Genomic DNA, 16,994 nt, shown 5'->3' on the forward strand with positions numbered 1-16,994 from the left:
ATTTCCTTAATTGTTATTATTATACTAACTAATGTGATTGTTTCCATGTGATGTTACCAATAGGAGTATGTAATGGCAATAGTAGGTGCTAAATTAGCCCTAAATCTTTCATTATTCCATATTAATTAGAAAGTTAAGCCTATTGGTAAAGTGATAAGACATGGGTTATGAAAAGGTTGTTATGTTTTAATGCATTTGCATATATATATTTGTCTAATGTATTAGAGGTATAAAGAACCAATGCATTCATGTGTTTGTCTAAAATATACTAACTAGGGTGAGCAAAAATTCAGGGTACCCTGACCTGAAACCTAAACCTATTTGAAAACGTCCAAACCTGGAAACTGTAGATCAAATTCCGGTTCCGAGTAATAAAATTGGGAATCTGTTTCAACAGGTTCCGATTCCGGGTAATAATATTTTGGACCCAGAACCTGTAGGTGTAAACACCAAATTGTGTCTCCCCAAAAAACCAAACCTAGTGATGAGTACTGTTCACGTCATTGATATCGAGTAAGGTGAAATGTTGAAGAGTCTCGTGAATTCTTCTGTTTTCTAAAATATTTTAATAAAAATAATTCATTATGTTTTTAAAAATCATTCATTTCGTATCCTATTTATGAAAAACGTTCAATCCAGTTTAGTATAGTCCATAATCAGGGTCTAATAATTGTGTAGTTGTATGGGGTTTGAAAAGACCTTTTCAACGATATATTATAAGCCCAATTCTGAGTTATAACGAGGAAGTTATGGTCAAAATACTAAATTGGGTCTAAACGAGTTTTATGTGCGACCCAATGATCATGTGGAGGGTCCATTAATATTAATTATATTCCTAAACTAATTAGGATTAATCAGAAACTTCTATAAGTTTCTAAAATATCTTAATTATCCTTTTTGAAAAGATAAGATTAAAGAATTTAAAATTGAATAAAACTCCTCTTTTTGAAAGTCCTAATTCTATTTGAAATGAAAGACGTTCAAAGACAGTCCAATATTATTTTCGTGCCTCATAATTTTTATCCAAATCTTAAATGGTTAGATATCTCTTGAAATTATCTTTCCAATGATATATTATAATATCAATTCTGAGCTATAACGAAAAACATATGAAATAAATACGAAATTCTATCTAAAACTGACACTCTTACACTTTTTCGGCCATATCTTTTATTCTACAAAAGATGTTATCTGATTCTAATTGGGTTGGAAAGTGTACTTCAAGAGCTTTCCAACGACATATTATATGACTTATTTCAACTTGATCAAAAGGTATGATAAAAACAAAATCCGCAAAAAAACTGTTTTTATCGCGCGACGATGGTCCTTTCGATCCGCAATACTTTTTATCTCGCCGCGTCAAAAGGAATATTAAACCGATTTGAATTCTAACTCTTTTCTAATCGTTTTCAGTCGTTTTTCTCTATAAATAGGAACGATTTTCTCCGTTTTAATTTACCAATAATCACCATCTCTCTCTCTCTAAAAGCTAGAAGTTTATTTTTTCTCCCTCTTTCTAAACCTTGCCTTTTCAAAAACACCATACACCATTCGTCCTTCACGAGACTTAAACACACCTAGCCAAGCTCGAAGTTGCCTTTGCCCTAAACGTGAAAGGTTGATAATTTCTAAGGGTTTGGTCCCAAACCTTATTTTAATTTTTTGATTAGATTTGCTTTTTAATATTTTCATTGAAGTTACTAACGTGTGTATTATTTTGATAGAAAGAGATACGAGGCAGGAAAGTAAGTAATTTTATTGTTATATATCTTTAAAAAGCATGCTTAGATTATATTAATTCCTAGTATCATGTTAGGATGTTATTTATTGTTTTCTAGTATCATGTTAGGGTAAAGCTTTGATTTTTATTATTTAGTGACATGCTAGGATTTGTTATTAATCTCGTTAGTATCATGCCTAGGATCTTGCTAATATTATTATGCTTTGATGAGGTTGTTATGACGATGATGATTTGTTGTATCAATATTATTATGTTGCTTGATATATTATTGTTATTGCTTGATCATGCCCTCTCTTGCAAGTTTAAAGGGAATTTGTACTTGAAATCACACTTAATAAGATAATTAATAATTTAATTTAGGCTAATGTGATTTTAATTCAAGTGATCGCTAATAATAGATTTATTTGTGCATTAATATTCAACCAACATAGATTAAACAAATCTAGGATTAGTATATTGATTATATGTTAGTCAGAAAGCGCACATGAATATGAGAAGAATAAAGTAGAGGCCTATTTAGGGCAGGTTTAATCTCTTTTAGGTTAGAAGCAAAAATACAAAGATTATCTAGGGTCCAAAGAAGAGAGAAAAAAAAATAAACAAAAGAGAGTTCGAAAGTGAGAAACCTCAAGCATACAAATACAAAGATTCAAAAGCAAGGTTGCACACCTTGGGGGATTATCTAGGGCCTTTATCCTTTATCCCTTATTCTTCAACCTTTAGCCTAACCATGTTACAACCCTTAAAAGACCTCTTTGATGTATACACATACTTATGCGAGGTTCGGCTAGAACTACGTTCAGCCTGATTCCTAACGGATACGTAGGCAACCTCACATTGAGGTCAGCCATAATAATTATACATTTCCATTCATACATGATCATATCAAGGGATCTCCAATGCTCATCCCTATCCATTTAGAGCTAGACTTGGGAGCTTGATCCATAGTTCATTAACCTACCCAGTCTAAGAGTCACCGTCATTTGACTCTTCTCAAGTACTTTTCCACACACTTAGCCCTTGCGGCCTAACTTTAGTGTCACTTTCACACACATCACAGATACATGGCCAAACAAACCTTCCCATAGGAACCCTTTGTCATGATATCTTAACACAACGTTGAAGCATACCTTGTCATATCAAGGTCACTCATTATCACAATAATCATTGCATCACAAAGTAGGAAGTACTTAGCCTCCGTGCCTAAGTTTTCATCATCGAGTCATCAATTGAAATAGCCTAGGATGCTACAATCCTTGCACCATGGGATACAACGATCAATGCATACATTTGACTAAGCTCATTCAACATGCACCACAAACACTTCACTTCTTCCTTTTCGCGTCTTTCTTTTTAGGGAGAAAGTCGGTACCCTCCACAAAAATGATGGAAAATTTTTGCTTTTCTGCATTTTAAGTCGCATGAGCACAAACACAACGCATACAAGAGTCATGTACATTGAGTCATGTCGTATCACATCGAGTTGAGTCAACACACATTTACAAAACACATTAAGTCACATAAAGAGTTAAAAACCTTGAGTCAACCTCAAGTCAACCAAACACAATGAGTCAAACACAACAAGCCTTAGGTTAACCCTAAGAAAAACATAAGCAAAGTCTTATAGTCCAAAGCATGGATGCAGGTGCACTAAGTCCCAAACGGACAAGTGATCTTTACAAAGATCTAAGGCAAAAGATGCAAGTTTTCAAAGACATGCGAAGCTATCACTTCCAAGGCGTGGAGATGAGAAAATTTGACAAGACGGATCAAGGCGTAGTGATCTTCAACAACATTCCCTAGGATGAGAAAGTTGTCACTCGATTTGAGAAGATAACTCAAGGCGAAGCAATCTTGGACGGTGTTTCCTAAGATGTGGAGGTTGTCAAACAAAACAACTTTGATGCAACAAAAATTGATTGTGTCCTGAGGCATAAATGACTCACACAACAAATTTCTCGAGGCGAAGAGACTTATAATTATCGGACAAGTTTTCCCAAGATGAAGAAAAATTGTCGATTGATGCACACTTCTCAAGGCGTAGAAGTTGGCGATTGCATCCCAAGGTGTGGGTACTTAGTGTAATTTCACTTGCGAGCTACTCAAGGCGTAGGGGCTCACGGCATGACTCTCAAGGCGTGGAAACTGTTAAACTATTAGGCTTCCCAAGGCGTGGAAAATCATCATTTAGAAGACTGCTCAAGACGAAGGAGTCTACCAAATGTTGCTCGAGGCGAGGAAATTTGTCGTCATTCACTTGTGAGTTCGTCAAGGCGTAGAAGCTCATGATAAGATTTCCCGAGACGTGGAAAACCGTCATTTAGTGGATCGCTCAAGGCGTGGTGGTTCACGATAGAATTCCCGAGGCGTGGGAGGTTGTCATTCAGTGGATCGCTCAAGGCGTGGTGGTTCGAGATAGAATTCCCTAGCTTGGGGAAGATTGTCACAAATAAACTGAAGATGGCTACAAGCAGTCACCTTCGATGGTGTTCCCTAGCTTGAGGAAGATTGTAACAGCAAAAATTGAAGATGGCTACAAGCAATCACCTTCGACAATGACATTACCTAGCTTGTGGAAGGTTGTCACAAATGCAGTAACAAAATCGGTTACTCTAGAGACGTGTGCTCGACGGTGCAAGATACGCGTTTCTAACTCTTTTATCTGTTTAAACTAACGCTAGTTTGCAGGTATCGGCATTACAAGAATGATTTAGGATCACAGAACGTTCTGAATCATTCTCCGTCCCTGTCAATACTTTGACTTTTATTTTTGAAACTTACGTTTCTCCAAACTCAGTCAAAGTGGGGGCTTCTGTAGACACCAAATTGTGTCTCCCTAAAAATCAAACCTAGTGATGATTACTTTTCACGTCATTGATATTGAGTAAGGTAAAATTTTGAAGAGTCTCGTGAATTCTTCTGTTTTCTAAAATGTTTTAATAAAAATCATTCATTATGTTTTCGAAAATCATTCATTTCGTATCCTATTTATGAAAAATGTCCAATCCATTTTAGTATAGTCCATAATCAGGGTCTAATAGTTGTGTAGTTGGATGGGGATTAAAAAGACCTTTCCAACGATATATTATAAGCCCAATTCCGAGTTATAATGAGAAAGTTATGGTCAAAATGTTAAACTAGGTCTAAACGAGTTTTATGTGCGACCCAATAATCATGTGGAAGGTCCATTAATATTACTTATATTCCTAAAATAATTAGGATTAATTAGAATCTTCTATAAGTTTCTAAAAGATCTTAATTATCCTTTTTGAAAAGATAAGATTAAAGAATTTGAAATTGAATAAAACTCCTCTTTTTGAAAGTCTTAATTCTATTCGAAACGAAAGACGTTAAAAGACAGTAAGATATTATTTTCGTGGCTCATAATTTTCATCCAAATATTAAATGGTTCGATAGCTCTTGAAATTATCTTTCCAATGATATATTATAAAATCAATTTCGAGCTATAACGAAAAAGATATGAAAGAAATATGAAACTCTCTCTAAAACTAACACCCTTCCACTATTTCGACCATATATTTAATTATACAAAATATTTTAATCTGATTTTGATTAGGTTGGAAAGTATACTTCATGAGCTTTCCAACGACATATTATATGACTTATTTTGACATCTGGATCAAAAGATATGATAAAAACAAAATACACAAAAAACTATTTTTATAGCGCCGCGATGGTCCTATCGCGCCGCGATACTTTTTATCTTGCCGCGTCAAAAGGAATTTTAATCCGATTCAAATTTTAACTCTTTTCCAATCTTTTTTAGTCGTTTTTCTCTATAAATAGGAACGATTTTCCTCCATTTTAATTCACCAACAATCACCATTTCTCTCTCTCTAAAAGCTAGAAGTTTATTCTTTCTCCCTCTTTCTAAACCTTGCATTGCCTTTTCAAAAACACCATACACCATTCGTCCTTCACGAGACTTAGACACATCTAGCCAAGCTCAAAGTTGCCTTCACCCTAGACATGAAAGGTTGATAATTTCTGAGGGTTTGGTCCCAAATCTTATTTCAATTCTTTGATTAGATTTACTGTTTAATATTTTCGTTGAAATTACTAACGTGTGTATTGTTTTGATAGAAAGAGATACGAGGCAGCAAAGTAAGTAGTTTTATTGTTACATATCTTTAGAAAGCATGCTTAGATTATATTAATTCCTAGTATCATGTTAGGATGTTATTTATTGCTTTCTAGTATCATGTTAGGGTAAAGCTTTGATTTTTATTATCTAGTGACATGCTAGGATTTGTTATTAATCTTGTTAGTATCATGCCTAGGATCTTGCTAAATATTATTATGCTTTGATGAGGTTGTTATGACGATGATGATTTGTTGTATCAATATTATTATGTTGCTTGATACATATTATTGTTATTGCTTGATCATGCCCTCTCCTGCAGGTTTAAAGGGAATTTGTAATTGAAATCATGCTTAATAAGATAATTAATAATTTGATTTAGGCTAATGTGATTTTAATTCAAGTGATCGCCAATAATAGATTTATTTGTGCATTAATATTCAACCAACATAGATTAAATAGGTCTAGGATTAGTATATTGATTATATGTTAGTCAGAAAGCGCAAATGAATATGAGAAGAATAAAGTAGAGGCCTATTTAGGGCAAGTTCAATCTCTTTTAGGTTGGATTTGTACCTTCATCCCCGAATATCCAGTCATGGTTCAGGACCACTATGGAGTTAGCGATCTCATGGATCGTGAAGGGGTGTAACCTTCACCCTGTGAACAGTTTACAAGTTCCTAAAACTTTTTGGCGACTCTTTTGCTCTAGCTTCCTTCCCTTTGGACGCCACCATACTTAAGTGTATGATCACAGTGGGGCTCAGGTGTAGGATGCTTGAAATTATTCCCTACAGTAGGGTACCTTGTTAGTAGGTTCCCCGTAGGCTACACGAAATCGGAACCTATCATTTAAGCCCAAATATAAAGCCCTATATCAAAATTGTATAAAAATCGTCACCTACCTCTCTCCCTCCTCTTATTCATTTTCATCTTACTCTTAGGCCCTGCCTGGATTGGCAATAAAGAAGAAGGAAATATTAAGGGAGTAAGAAACTAGTACTTTAAATTGCCTTGATAGAGAGTAAAATTGCAAGGGTGTAATATTTTTCGCTAAAAAAGGGAGTAAAAGTTACCCAAGCCCCCCCAGTGAAATGTTTTACCCCTTAACATCTCTGCCTGATTTCCATTTCTCTCTCTCCTCTTTACCAACCTTCCAACTCCCACCATCTTTATTCCACCAAAGCCAAGTCCTACAAAAAATTATTGCACTCCAATTTTATGAGCTTACCATGGTCCGTTCAGGTTAGTGCTGGCTATGGAGGAAATCTTTACTCCAGTATTAATGCTAAACTTTAGGAAAATGAAGTTTTAACCTATAATTGATCCTTTGCTAATTTTTTCCCTATTAGATTTTAATCACCTAATTATTTCAAGGAACCTAGGCAGGGCCTTAATGGTTTAATTAATGATATTAATACAAGTATTTGTAATATTGTATTAAATATTCTAGAGAATCAGTGTTGATTTGTTATATTTGTAGTATTGTATTAAAGTTGTAAGCTATTATTGAGAACATCCATTTTATTTTAAAAAAATTTTATAACAATTATCAAGTAACTATTAAGCTTACTTTGAAAGACAAGGTATCCTGTTCAAGAATCAGAACCTGCAAGTTCCGGTTTCGGTTCCCAATTTCTAGGAACCTGTTGAACAGGTTCCGGTTCCTATTTTTAGGAACCTGTTGCAACAAGTACCGGGTCCTGAGATTTTTACAGGATAGTTTGCTACACTCACCCCTAATACTAACTCATCTTGCTAAAATAGCCGCTTGTCCATCATACGATCCCGAAAGATGCACTCCACCGTATCGTATGTCTTGCTCATGTTAAGCTTTAGCCCCAAAAATCCCATTTTACCTTTTTTCTTTTTTCGGAGGTAATGAAAGCATTCATAATAAGCTACCAACACATTATTAGTAATAAGTCTGCAAGGAACAAAACCACTCCGTGTTTCATCATTAATTTTCGAAAGAACAATTTTCAATCTATTTGACAAAACTTTCGAGACTATTTTATAGAGAACGTTGCAAAGGTTAATTGGTCTAAAATCAACAGGAGACTCACAAATTTTTTTTTTCGGAATAAGCTCAATATGAGTATGATTTATAAAGCCCACATTCTCATCATTGTTAAGAATATTCAATACCTTGTTAGTGACGTCCTCTCTGATAGTACTCCCAAAAGTTTGATAGAAGAGCGCATTCATACCATCCGGGCTAGGTGCCTTCGAGCGGTGCATTATTTGTGATAGTGCATCCCATACTTCATCACGCCTAAAAGGAGCAACCAAACGAGGAAACATGTTTTCATTTATTTTCGGTTTAACAATCTCAATAACTGGACTTGGGTCAGTTTGATTGCCGGAAGTGAAAAAAGTATCAAAATAATTGACAAAAACATCAGCAATTTGATGTTGCTTCTTGAATTCATTTCCTATATCATCCTTGATCACATTCACTTAATTCCTCTCTACACGTTGTCTTTCTTTTATATGAAAAAACTGTTGTTTTTATCACCACATTGCAACCAATCTTGCCTACTTCGATGTTGCCAATAGACTTCCTCCCTATGTTCAAGTTCAATCATACGAGTATCCAAATCCCTCATTATACCAAATATTTCCTTTGTTTGAGCACACTCCATTAAATGTGTCATCTCACATTGACATTCCCTTATCTCCTTCACAGTATGGCCAAAAGTTTTTTTGCTCCAATTGCTCAGTGCATTTGCAGTACGTGTCAAATTAACACATACATCCTCTCTCGGACACCAAGCACCTTCAACTACATTACTACTCGCTTCATCACTTACCACATAGCCTCGAAACAAAAAATGCGAACATGCTTCTTCTTTTTCTTACCATTTGGACCTCCCTTAATGCTTAAAAATGATGGGGAGATGATCCGATTTTCTTTTGGTCAAATGAGTAACAAAAGAGCTCGAGTACAATAACTTCCAAGGTTGATTAGCAAAGAACTTGTCCAACCTTTCTTGAATATTTGTTGCTCCCCCTCTGTTATTATTCCAGGTATAATCATGACAAATAAATCCAAGGTCAACAAAACCACATTTATCCGATCCACGACCTTTCTCAAAACTTCTACTTCATAATTCTTAAAATCATCATCACCTTGTTTCTCACAATACAAGCCATAAGCATAAGGTTAAAGTCGCCCCCACATAGCCATGGAGTTACACTATCCTCTATAAGACCCTCCATAAGCTCACCTATTTCATATTTATTTTCATCTTCCGGGTTATAGATACTAGTGAAATGCCAAGCTCCCTTCTCCGTATTGTCCGCCATCATATCAACATGATTACAAGAGAAACTTTTAACAATGATAGTTATCTCTTGTCTCCATAAAATAGTCAATCCTCCCATGCGTTTCCTTCCCTCCCCTTCACAACTCACTGTCACCATGTTGCTGAAGCGAATTAAATTTTTTACCCTCTCCATTTCTCGGCTTTTCATCTTTGTCTCTGAAAGAAAGACAATTTGGGGAGCTTTAAAAAAGATAACACTTTTTAGAGCACTAATTGTAGAGGGGCTCCCTAAACCCCTTGCAATTCCAAGATCAAATGTAAGTCATTACCCTGAAAGAGCCCTATTTGTGGGGCTTACCACATTCTCGTTCAGAACCATATTTAAATCCAGCTTATCCAACTTACCTGGTTCACTCTTATTCTTCTTTCTACTCCTTGTGTCATCCATACCAGAAGCGAAAAATAACTCATTTTTTTAAAAAAAAGTTTTTCTCCCTTAATGCTTTTTAAAAAATATTAAAATTATGATAATTATTTTAATAAACCAATGGTGTCTAGCAACTTATATTACACTATATTATTTAATTTTAACTTATAATTTTTAATTGTTAAGTGGTTTTTAGAAACTTAATTTTTATTTTAAGAAGGCTTTAGAAATAAAAGAAGTTTTAAGAAACTTTGCATGAATTAATTTAAAATTTGCAGCTCCTTATGGGCCTAAGTATTTAATTTTTATTGTCCCTTTACCTATGACTATAAGTTGGTTAAGTAAGACCATGAACTTTGTCTGATCTGATCTTTCCTCGAGTATAGTTTGACTTGCTTGGTGGTGTGCACACCTAGGTGAGGAAAATTGATTTTGGAAATATATCATAAACTGAAAGTTTATACTTCCTCCGTTTTTATTTTATTGCACCATTAGGACTTTTACACTATTCACTTAATCTTCTTTGACCGTCATTTGTGATTTATACATTAGGAAAAATATAGTCATGTGAGATCTAGTTAGATTCGTATCGAACTCTACTTTTCAAATATCAAATTTTTATAATTTTTACAAAAGTATAATTGAAGATATTGATAGCTAAAGTAATGCATTGGCAAGCGTGAAATCCCTTATGGTGCAATAAAAAAAGAACGGAGGAAGTATATATATTTGGAAAGCTATTGATTTAGAAAGTTTTTATTGATTGGCATTCCTATGCTTGGAAGGTTTAATTTTGAAAGTGATGAATTTTGAAAAAGTCACATTTTGTCAGGTTGTTTAAATTAAAGTAATTATTACGAAAGCATGTTTGCTTAATAAAAGTATCTACATGCCTTGCACTTATATGTGCTTAGTATGTTTGCAAATCTATTTTCCTTTGAAAAAATTAGTAATAATAATCCCAACTTTGGATTATTCTGGAATAATCCAAACTTTGGGGGGTCATCTTTTTCTTCAATCCCAAACACCGGTTATCGTCTGAATGGCTTAATTTTTTTTGGTTAAAATGACACTTGTCGCAAATGAATTAGTTAAAAAAAAAAACAAAAAAAAAACCAACCAACCACTACCCAGCCAATCCGGCAACCCACCCAGCCCATCCACGGACGCCGACCACCAGTTACCAGCCATGTAATCTCCTTTACCGCCAGCCACCACAACCGTTAACCTGCTCCAGCAACGACCACCACTCGAAACTCCCTTTAAACCACCTCCCCAGCTCTCGAAAACCCCCAAAACACTCGAAAACTCCCAAAAACTCCTCCCCTACCATAAAAAACCCTAGTCGCAAGGGTTTCAGGGTGGAGGGGGAGTTTTTGGGGTTTTTCGGGAGTGGGAAAGGGGTGTTTTGTTGTGGTTGTGCGGGGGGGGGGGGGGGGAGGGGATTTCGGGGAAGGGGGAAAACAACGAGGGAAAGCGGCAGTCCGGCGTGGGAAGAATGGCGGTCAGCAAGGGAGAGGCGGGGGACTGGCAATGGTGGTGGAGGTTAGGGTGGGACTCTAGGGGAGGGGAAGTTTTTTTTTTTTTTTTTTTTTTTAGGGTGGGGGGAGGGGAGGTTAGTTGGGTTTTTCTAACTTTTTGGCTTTTTTTGTTTTTAAGTTTTGGTTTTTGTTTTTTTTTTACCAATCAGGGCTTGACACATGTTAAATGACCTGATATAGTAGGTCATTGACTTTTGTCGACCAATTAGGGATTAAAGAAAAAGAAAAACCCTCAAAGTTCGAATTATTCCAGAATAATCCAAAGTTTGGATTATTGTAGGAAAATTCATGAAAGTTGGGATTATTATTTCTAATTTTTCCTTTTCCTTTTTGTTTTGCTTCACCTTGTTTACCATTATTGGTAAGTAGTTTTGATTTCAAGTGTGGAGTTGGTCCTGCACATACTTAAGTTGAGATTGAGATCACCTAGTTAGGAAATTATTTATTCATGACAAGTTTTTATTTGGAGTATTTCAAACAATATCTTATAGTTATTATAGTTAGTAATTAAAGTTAGTTATTTCCAATGCCATTTTCAGTTATTAAGTAAGCCTTACGCTTTCACGTGGCGGTAATATGCCCAAATCTATCTCTATGGTACTTGTATACGTATTAAATATAGTATTTACGTAGAGGGAAATTTGTGGGTGTTACAGAAAGTGACACGACACAACCCCGAAAGTTGAACTCTTTTGCACCTTCTAGTGCTAACTGTTATGGAATTTATATTAAGCAATGTAGTAACCCATTCCACATCCATATCAGCAAAAAAAGTTTGTCCATGCACCGCCATTACAATATTGACGGAATATGGGAGAAAACTCTCTCCTCTTTGATGTGTCGAGTTTGGTATGGAATTCGAGTAGGCAGCCCATAAAACTTAAATTTATCACATAGCCAAAGCTGAAGTACATCTAGACACCCGTTAACAAAACACCTTCTAGGTTTTGTTTTAAATGGTCAAGCCCCATCTTAAGCTCGCCTAAAATGAGTGGCCCTAAATGGTTCCTTGACTCAGTTTGTGACAACAAAGAAAGAATGTGAACGTGGAAAAAAAAATAACGAGTCTTTGAGTAAAACAAGGCCAAGCAATAAAAGGATACAAGCTCTTTCTTGACACATTTGGAAATTTTCGTTAGTAGCAAATTCCCAATGAGATTAAGAGAAAGACTCAAGAAAATTCTTTAGCATCAAATTATCAAGCAGGTGATAATTGCTACCATGTTGTATAGTATGCCTAGTAAATCCCTCATAACTACATCATTTTCCCTTAGATCAGTAAGAGTAATCACACGACCTCGTTTAGAGAGACCTAATAAACTTTCCAATTCCTCTAAGCTAAGAGAGGGGTCATCTTTGTCTCTCCAAAATGAAAAAATGGCATTCTTCATCCCTAAATTCAACAGGAACATGAATCATGTCATACCGGAGTTGAAAAGACCAAAGGGGAGTGATGGGTTTAGTGAAAACACTAGTAAAAGGAGAAAGTCGAGGTGGGAAATGTTTTCCACCAACTGAGGCAAAGGTTTAGTAAGTGGATCGGCTACATTGTCATCCGTTCCAACTTTACAAATTCTGATTTCACCCTCTGATTTTTATTCTCTTATCATGTGAAATCGCCGCTTAACATGTTTGACCTTTTGATGTTCCCCTGGCTCTCTGGCCTGAGCAATAGCTCCATTATTGTCCCAATAGAGGGCTATTGGACCCTTGATAGAGGGTACAACATCAAGTTCACCAATGAACTTACGAATCCAAACTGCCTCCTTAGGCGCTTCAGCAGCTGCCAAGTATTCGGCGTTAGTTGTAGAATCTGCAGTTGTGCTCTACTTGGCACTCTTCCAACTAAACGCTCCTCCATTTAGACAGAACACATATCCAGACTGTGATTTGAAATTGTCTTTGTCTATTTGGAAGCTTGCATCGGTTGAACCTTCAACAACTAATTCTTCTGAGCCACCATATACCAGGAATTTATCCTTGTTCCTTTTCAGGTACTTTAGGATATTTTTGGCCGCAGTCCAATGCGCCACTCCTGGGTCTGATTGGTATCGGCTCGTAGCACTTAAGGCATACGATACATCTGGCCTAGTACATATCATGGCATACATGATCGATCCAATTAGCGAAGCATATGGAATCTCATTCATCCTTTCTCGCTCATCAGGTGTCTTTGGACATTGCTTCTTGCTCAAGGTTATGCCATGTGACATGGGCAAGTGACCTCTCTTGGCCCCTTCCATCCTGAATCGTGCCAATACCTTATCAATATAAGTACTCTGGATCAATCCAATCATCCTCTTATATCTATCCCTGTAGATCTTGATGCCCAATATGTACTGAGCCTCTCCCAAGTCTTTCATTGAAAAACATTTTCCAAGCCAGGCCTTTAAAGACTCTAACATCGGAATGCTATTCCCAATGAGCAATATTTCATCGACATATAAGACTAGGAAGGCGATGTTACTCCCACTGACCTTCTTGTAAACACAAGATTCATCTGGATTCTTGATAAAACCAAACTTATTGATGGCTTCATCGAATCACAGATTCCAACTTTTGCTAGCTCGCTTCAGCTCGTAGATGGACTTTTTAAGCTTATACACTTTCCCGACATTATTTTGGTGGACAAAACCTTCAGGCTGTTTCATATACACAGTTTCTTCCGAAATTCCATTGAGGAAGGCGGTTTTGACGTCCATCTTCCATATTTCATAGTTGTAATATGCAGCAATAGCTAGGAGGATCCAAACGGATTTAAGCATTGTGACTGGAGAAAAGGTTTCATCGTAATCAATACCATGAATTTGCCTGTAACCATTTGCTACCAATCTAGCTTTGTAAATGAATACATTTCCATCTTTGTTGGTTTTCAATTTGAAAATTCACTTACATCCGATAGGTGTGTAACCCTCAGGTAAGTCAACCAAGTCCCAGACTTGATTTTCAAATATGGAATCCATTTCAGATCTCATGGCCTCTTGCCATTTAGCAAAGTCGGTGCTCACCATTGCTTGCTTGTAGGTTATCGGTTCGTCTCCATTCATTACCAGGATGTCCTGATTCTCGGTTAATACAATACCAAGATACCTATTAGGTTGAGACCTCGGCCTCTGCAACTTACGCAGGGTAACAAACTGAGCATTTGCATTGTCGGTTTGACTTTGCACATTTTGACCAGCGTCAACAGATGTTGTTTGAGCACTTTGACTGTCAATCTGATTTTTTTGCTTGTCCTCTCGAACTTCGTCGAGTTCGATTTTCCTCCCACTTGTCATTTTGGAAAGGTGTTCCTTCTCCAAAAAGACACCATCGCGAGCAACAAACACTTTGTTCTCGGATTTATTGTAGAAGTAATACCCTTTGGTTTCTTTTGGGTAGCCCACAAAGAAAACCTTGTCAGATTTGGGGTGAAGTTTGTTAGAAATTAATTTCTTGACATATGCTTTGCATCCCTATATCTTTAAAAAAGACAACCTAAGAGGTTTCTTCATCCATAGCTCGTATTGAGTCTTTTCTACAGCTTTTGATGGAGCACGGTTCAGTATTAGTACCGCAGTTAGAAGTGCGTGTCCCTAGAAAGAGATAGGAAGATCACTAAGACCCATTGTTGATTGTACCATGTCTAACAAGGTTCAATTTCTCCTTTTGGATACTCCGTTCCATTGTAGAGTTCTTGGAGGTGTCAATTATGAAAGTATACCCTTTTCTTTTAGATGGTCATCGAATTCTTGACTCAAGTATTCACCACCTCGATCCGATCGAAGGGCTTTGATTTTCTTGCCAAGCTGATTTTCAACTTCACTCTGAAATTCTTTGAACTTTTCAAATTATTCATATTTGTGCGACATAAGGTAGACATAGCCATATATACTATAGTCTTCTGTGAAGTTGATAGAATATCGATGGCCGTTTCTTGTGGTGGAGCTCATTGGTCTACATACATCGGTGTGTATTAGGCCCAACAAGTCACCTGCCCTTTCCCCCAATTTGGAGAATAGCTGCTTTATCATCTTGCCTAATAAACATCCTTCGCAATTCTCAAACGATTGTAAATCGAATGAGTCATGAACACCTTCCTGTACAAGTTTCTTGATGCGTTTGATGTTAATGTGGCCAAGACGACAATGCCACAAGTGCGTTTGATTTGACTCAATGGTCTTAGCTTTCTTGGCAATATTATTAACATTATAAACTTGTTTGCCTAATGAAAGCACATAAAGACCATTTTCAGAATGTGCAATACCATATAAAACATTATCAAGATAAAACAAACATTCATTGTCCTTTACTCGAAATTCAAAACCTTTGGCGTCCAACGCCGAAATTGAAATAATGTTTTTGGTAATATTTGAACATAATAACAGTTTTCAAGTTCCAAAACTATCCCCGAGGGCAAAGACAAACTGAGAGTTCCTACTGATACGGCTGTAATTTTGGCTCCATTGCCGACCCGGAGCTCAACCTCTCACTTCGCTAGCTTCCTAGTGTTCCTTAGTCCTTGAGAATTGGAACAAAGGTGTGAGCCACATCCGGTATCTAATACCCATGATGTTGAGCTAGTGAAGTTTAAGTCTATAACGAATATACCTGATCCAGAAGCAACGGTTCCGTTCTTCTTATCTTCCTTGAATTTGAGGCAGTCTCTCTTCCAATGTCCCTTCTTCTTGCAATAGAAGCATTCGGAATCAGATTTAGAAGATGCTACCTTCTTCTTCTTGTTATCCTTGGTAGCTTTTGACTTAGGCGGAAAGGTCTTCTAACCTTTCCCCTTAAAGCCTTTCTTCTTCTTGCCTGAGTGTTTGAACGGCTTGCCCTTTTTTTATCATGAGCATATCATGCTTCCCTCATCCTTGAGCATTTACTCGGCTTGCTTCAACATACCATGAAGCTCGGTGAGGGTTTTCTCCATGCTGTGTATGTTATAGTTCATCTTGAACTAATCATAGCCTTTGTGTAGCGAGTGGAGAATGATGCCAATTGCCATCTCGATTGAATACCTCGCGTCAAGCCTTCCCATGTTTTCAAATAATCCTATCATTTTGAGTACATGTGGGCTGACCGGCTCTCCTTTCTTGAGCTTACTCTCAAGGATCTGCCTGTGGGTTTCAAACCTTTCAGTTCAGGCCTGCTCTTGGAACATGTTCTACAGCTCAGAAATGATCTCAAAAGCTGTCTCCTTCTCAAAGAAAGTCTTTTGAAGGTCGGGAGACATTGTGGCCAACATGATGCATTTGACATCCCGATTGGCAATTTGCCATCGGTATAGGGCAGCCTGAGTCACCTCCTCATTGGGAGTCTCGAGCATTTCCCCATCAAGGACATATTCGTTTTGCTCTTGCATGAGAACTATACGCAAGTTCCTTTGCCAATCAAGAAAATTTGGCCCACTCAACTTCTCCTTGTCGAGAATTGAGCGCAACGAGAATTGGTTGTTTGAGTTATTAGCAGACATTGTTCTAAAATTGAAAGAATTTGAAATGAAAAACCATTCATAATACTTAAATAAGATTGAAATCATGCATATTAATCAAACTTATTTAAACGTCTTATTCACACATTAAATTGTCCCCATTTGGTGGGAAAAAGTCGATTTCAAGATCCAAGAATCAATGAGTAGTTAAGCGTGCTTTGGCTTGTCTTAACACTCAATATTCTAAGGTAAGCAACTCTTTGCTAATGGCTCCGAGCCACTCTTGGTTAGATAAATCGTCGCATCTAATGCTCTCTCAACAACTTATCCACTTTGCCACGACATGTTAGGACTCCATCACTGTAGACACCTGATTGTGTCTCCCCTAAAGCCAAACCCAGTGATTAGTACTTTTCACTTCATGAATATCGAGTGAGGTGAAATGTGAAAAGTCTTGTGATGCGGTCGTAAAAATAATTCTTTCTGTTTTCGAAAATCATT

Source organism: Chenopodium album, chromosome 16, assembly GCF_948465745.1.
Source record: "Chenopodium album chromosome 16, dcCheAlbu1.1, whole genome shotgun sequence".
In the NCBI taxonomy this organism is placed as follows: domain Eukaryota; kingdom Viridiplantae; phylum Streptophyta; class Magnoliopsida; order Caryophyllales; family Amaranthaceae; genus Chenopodium; species Chenopodium album.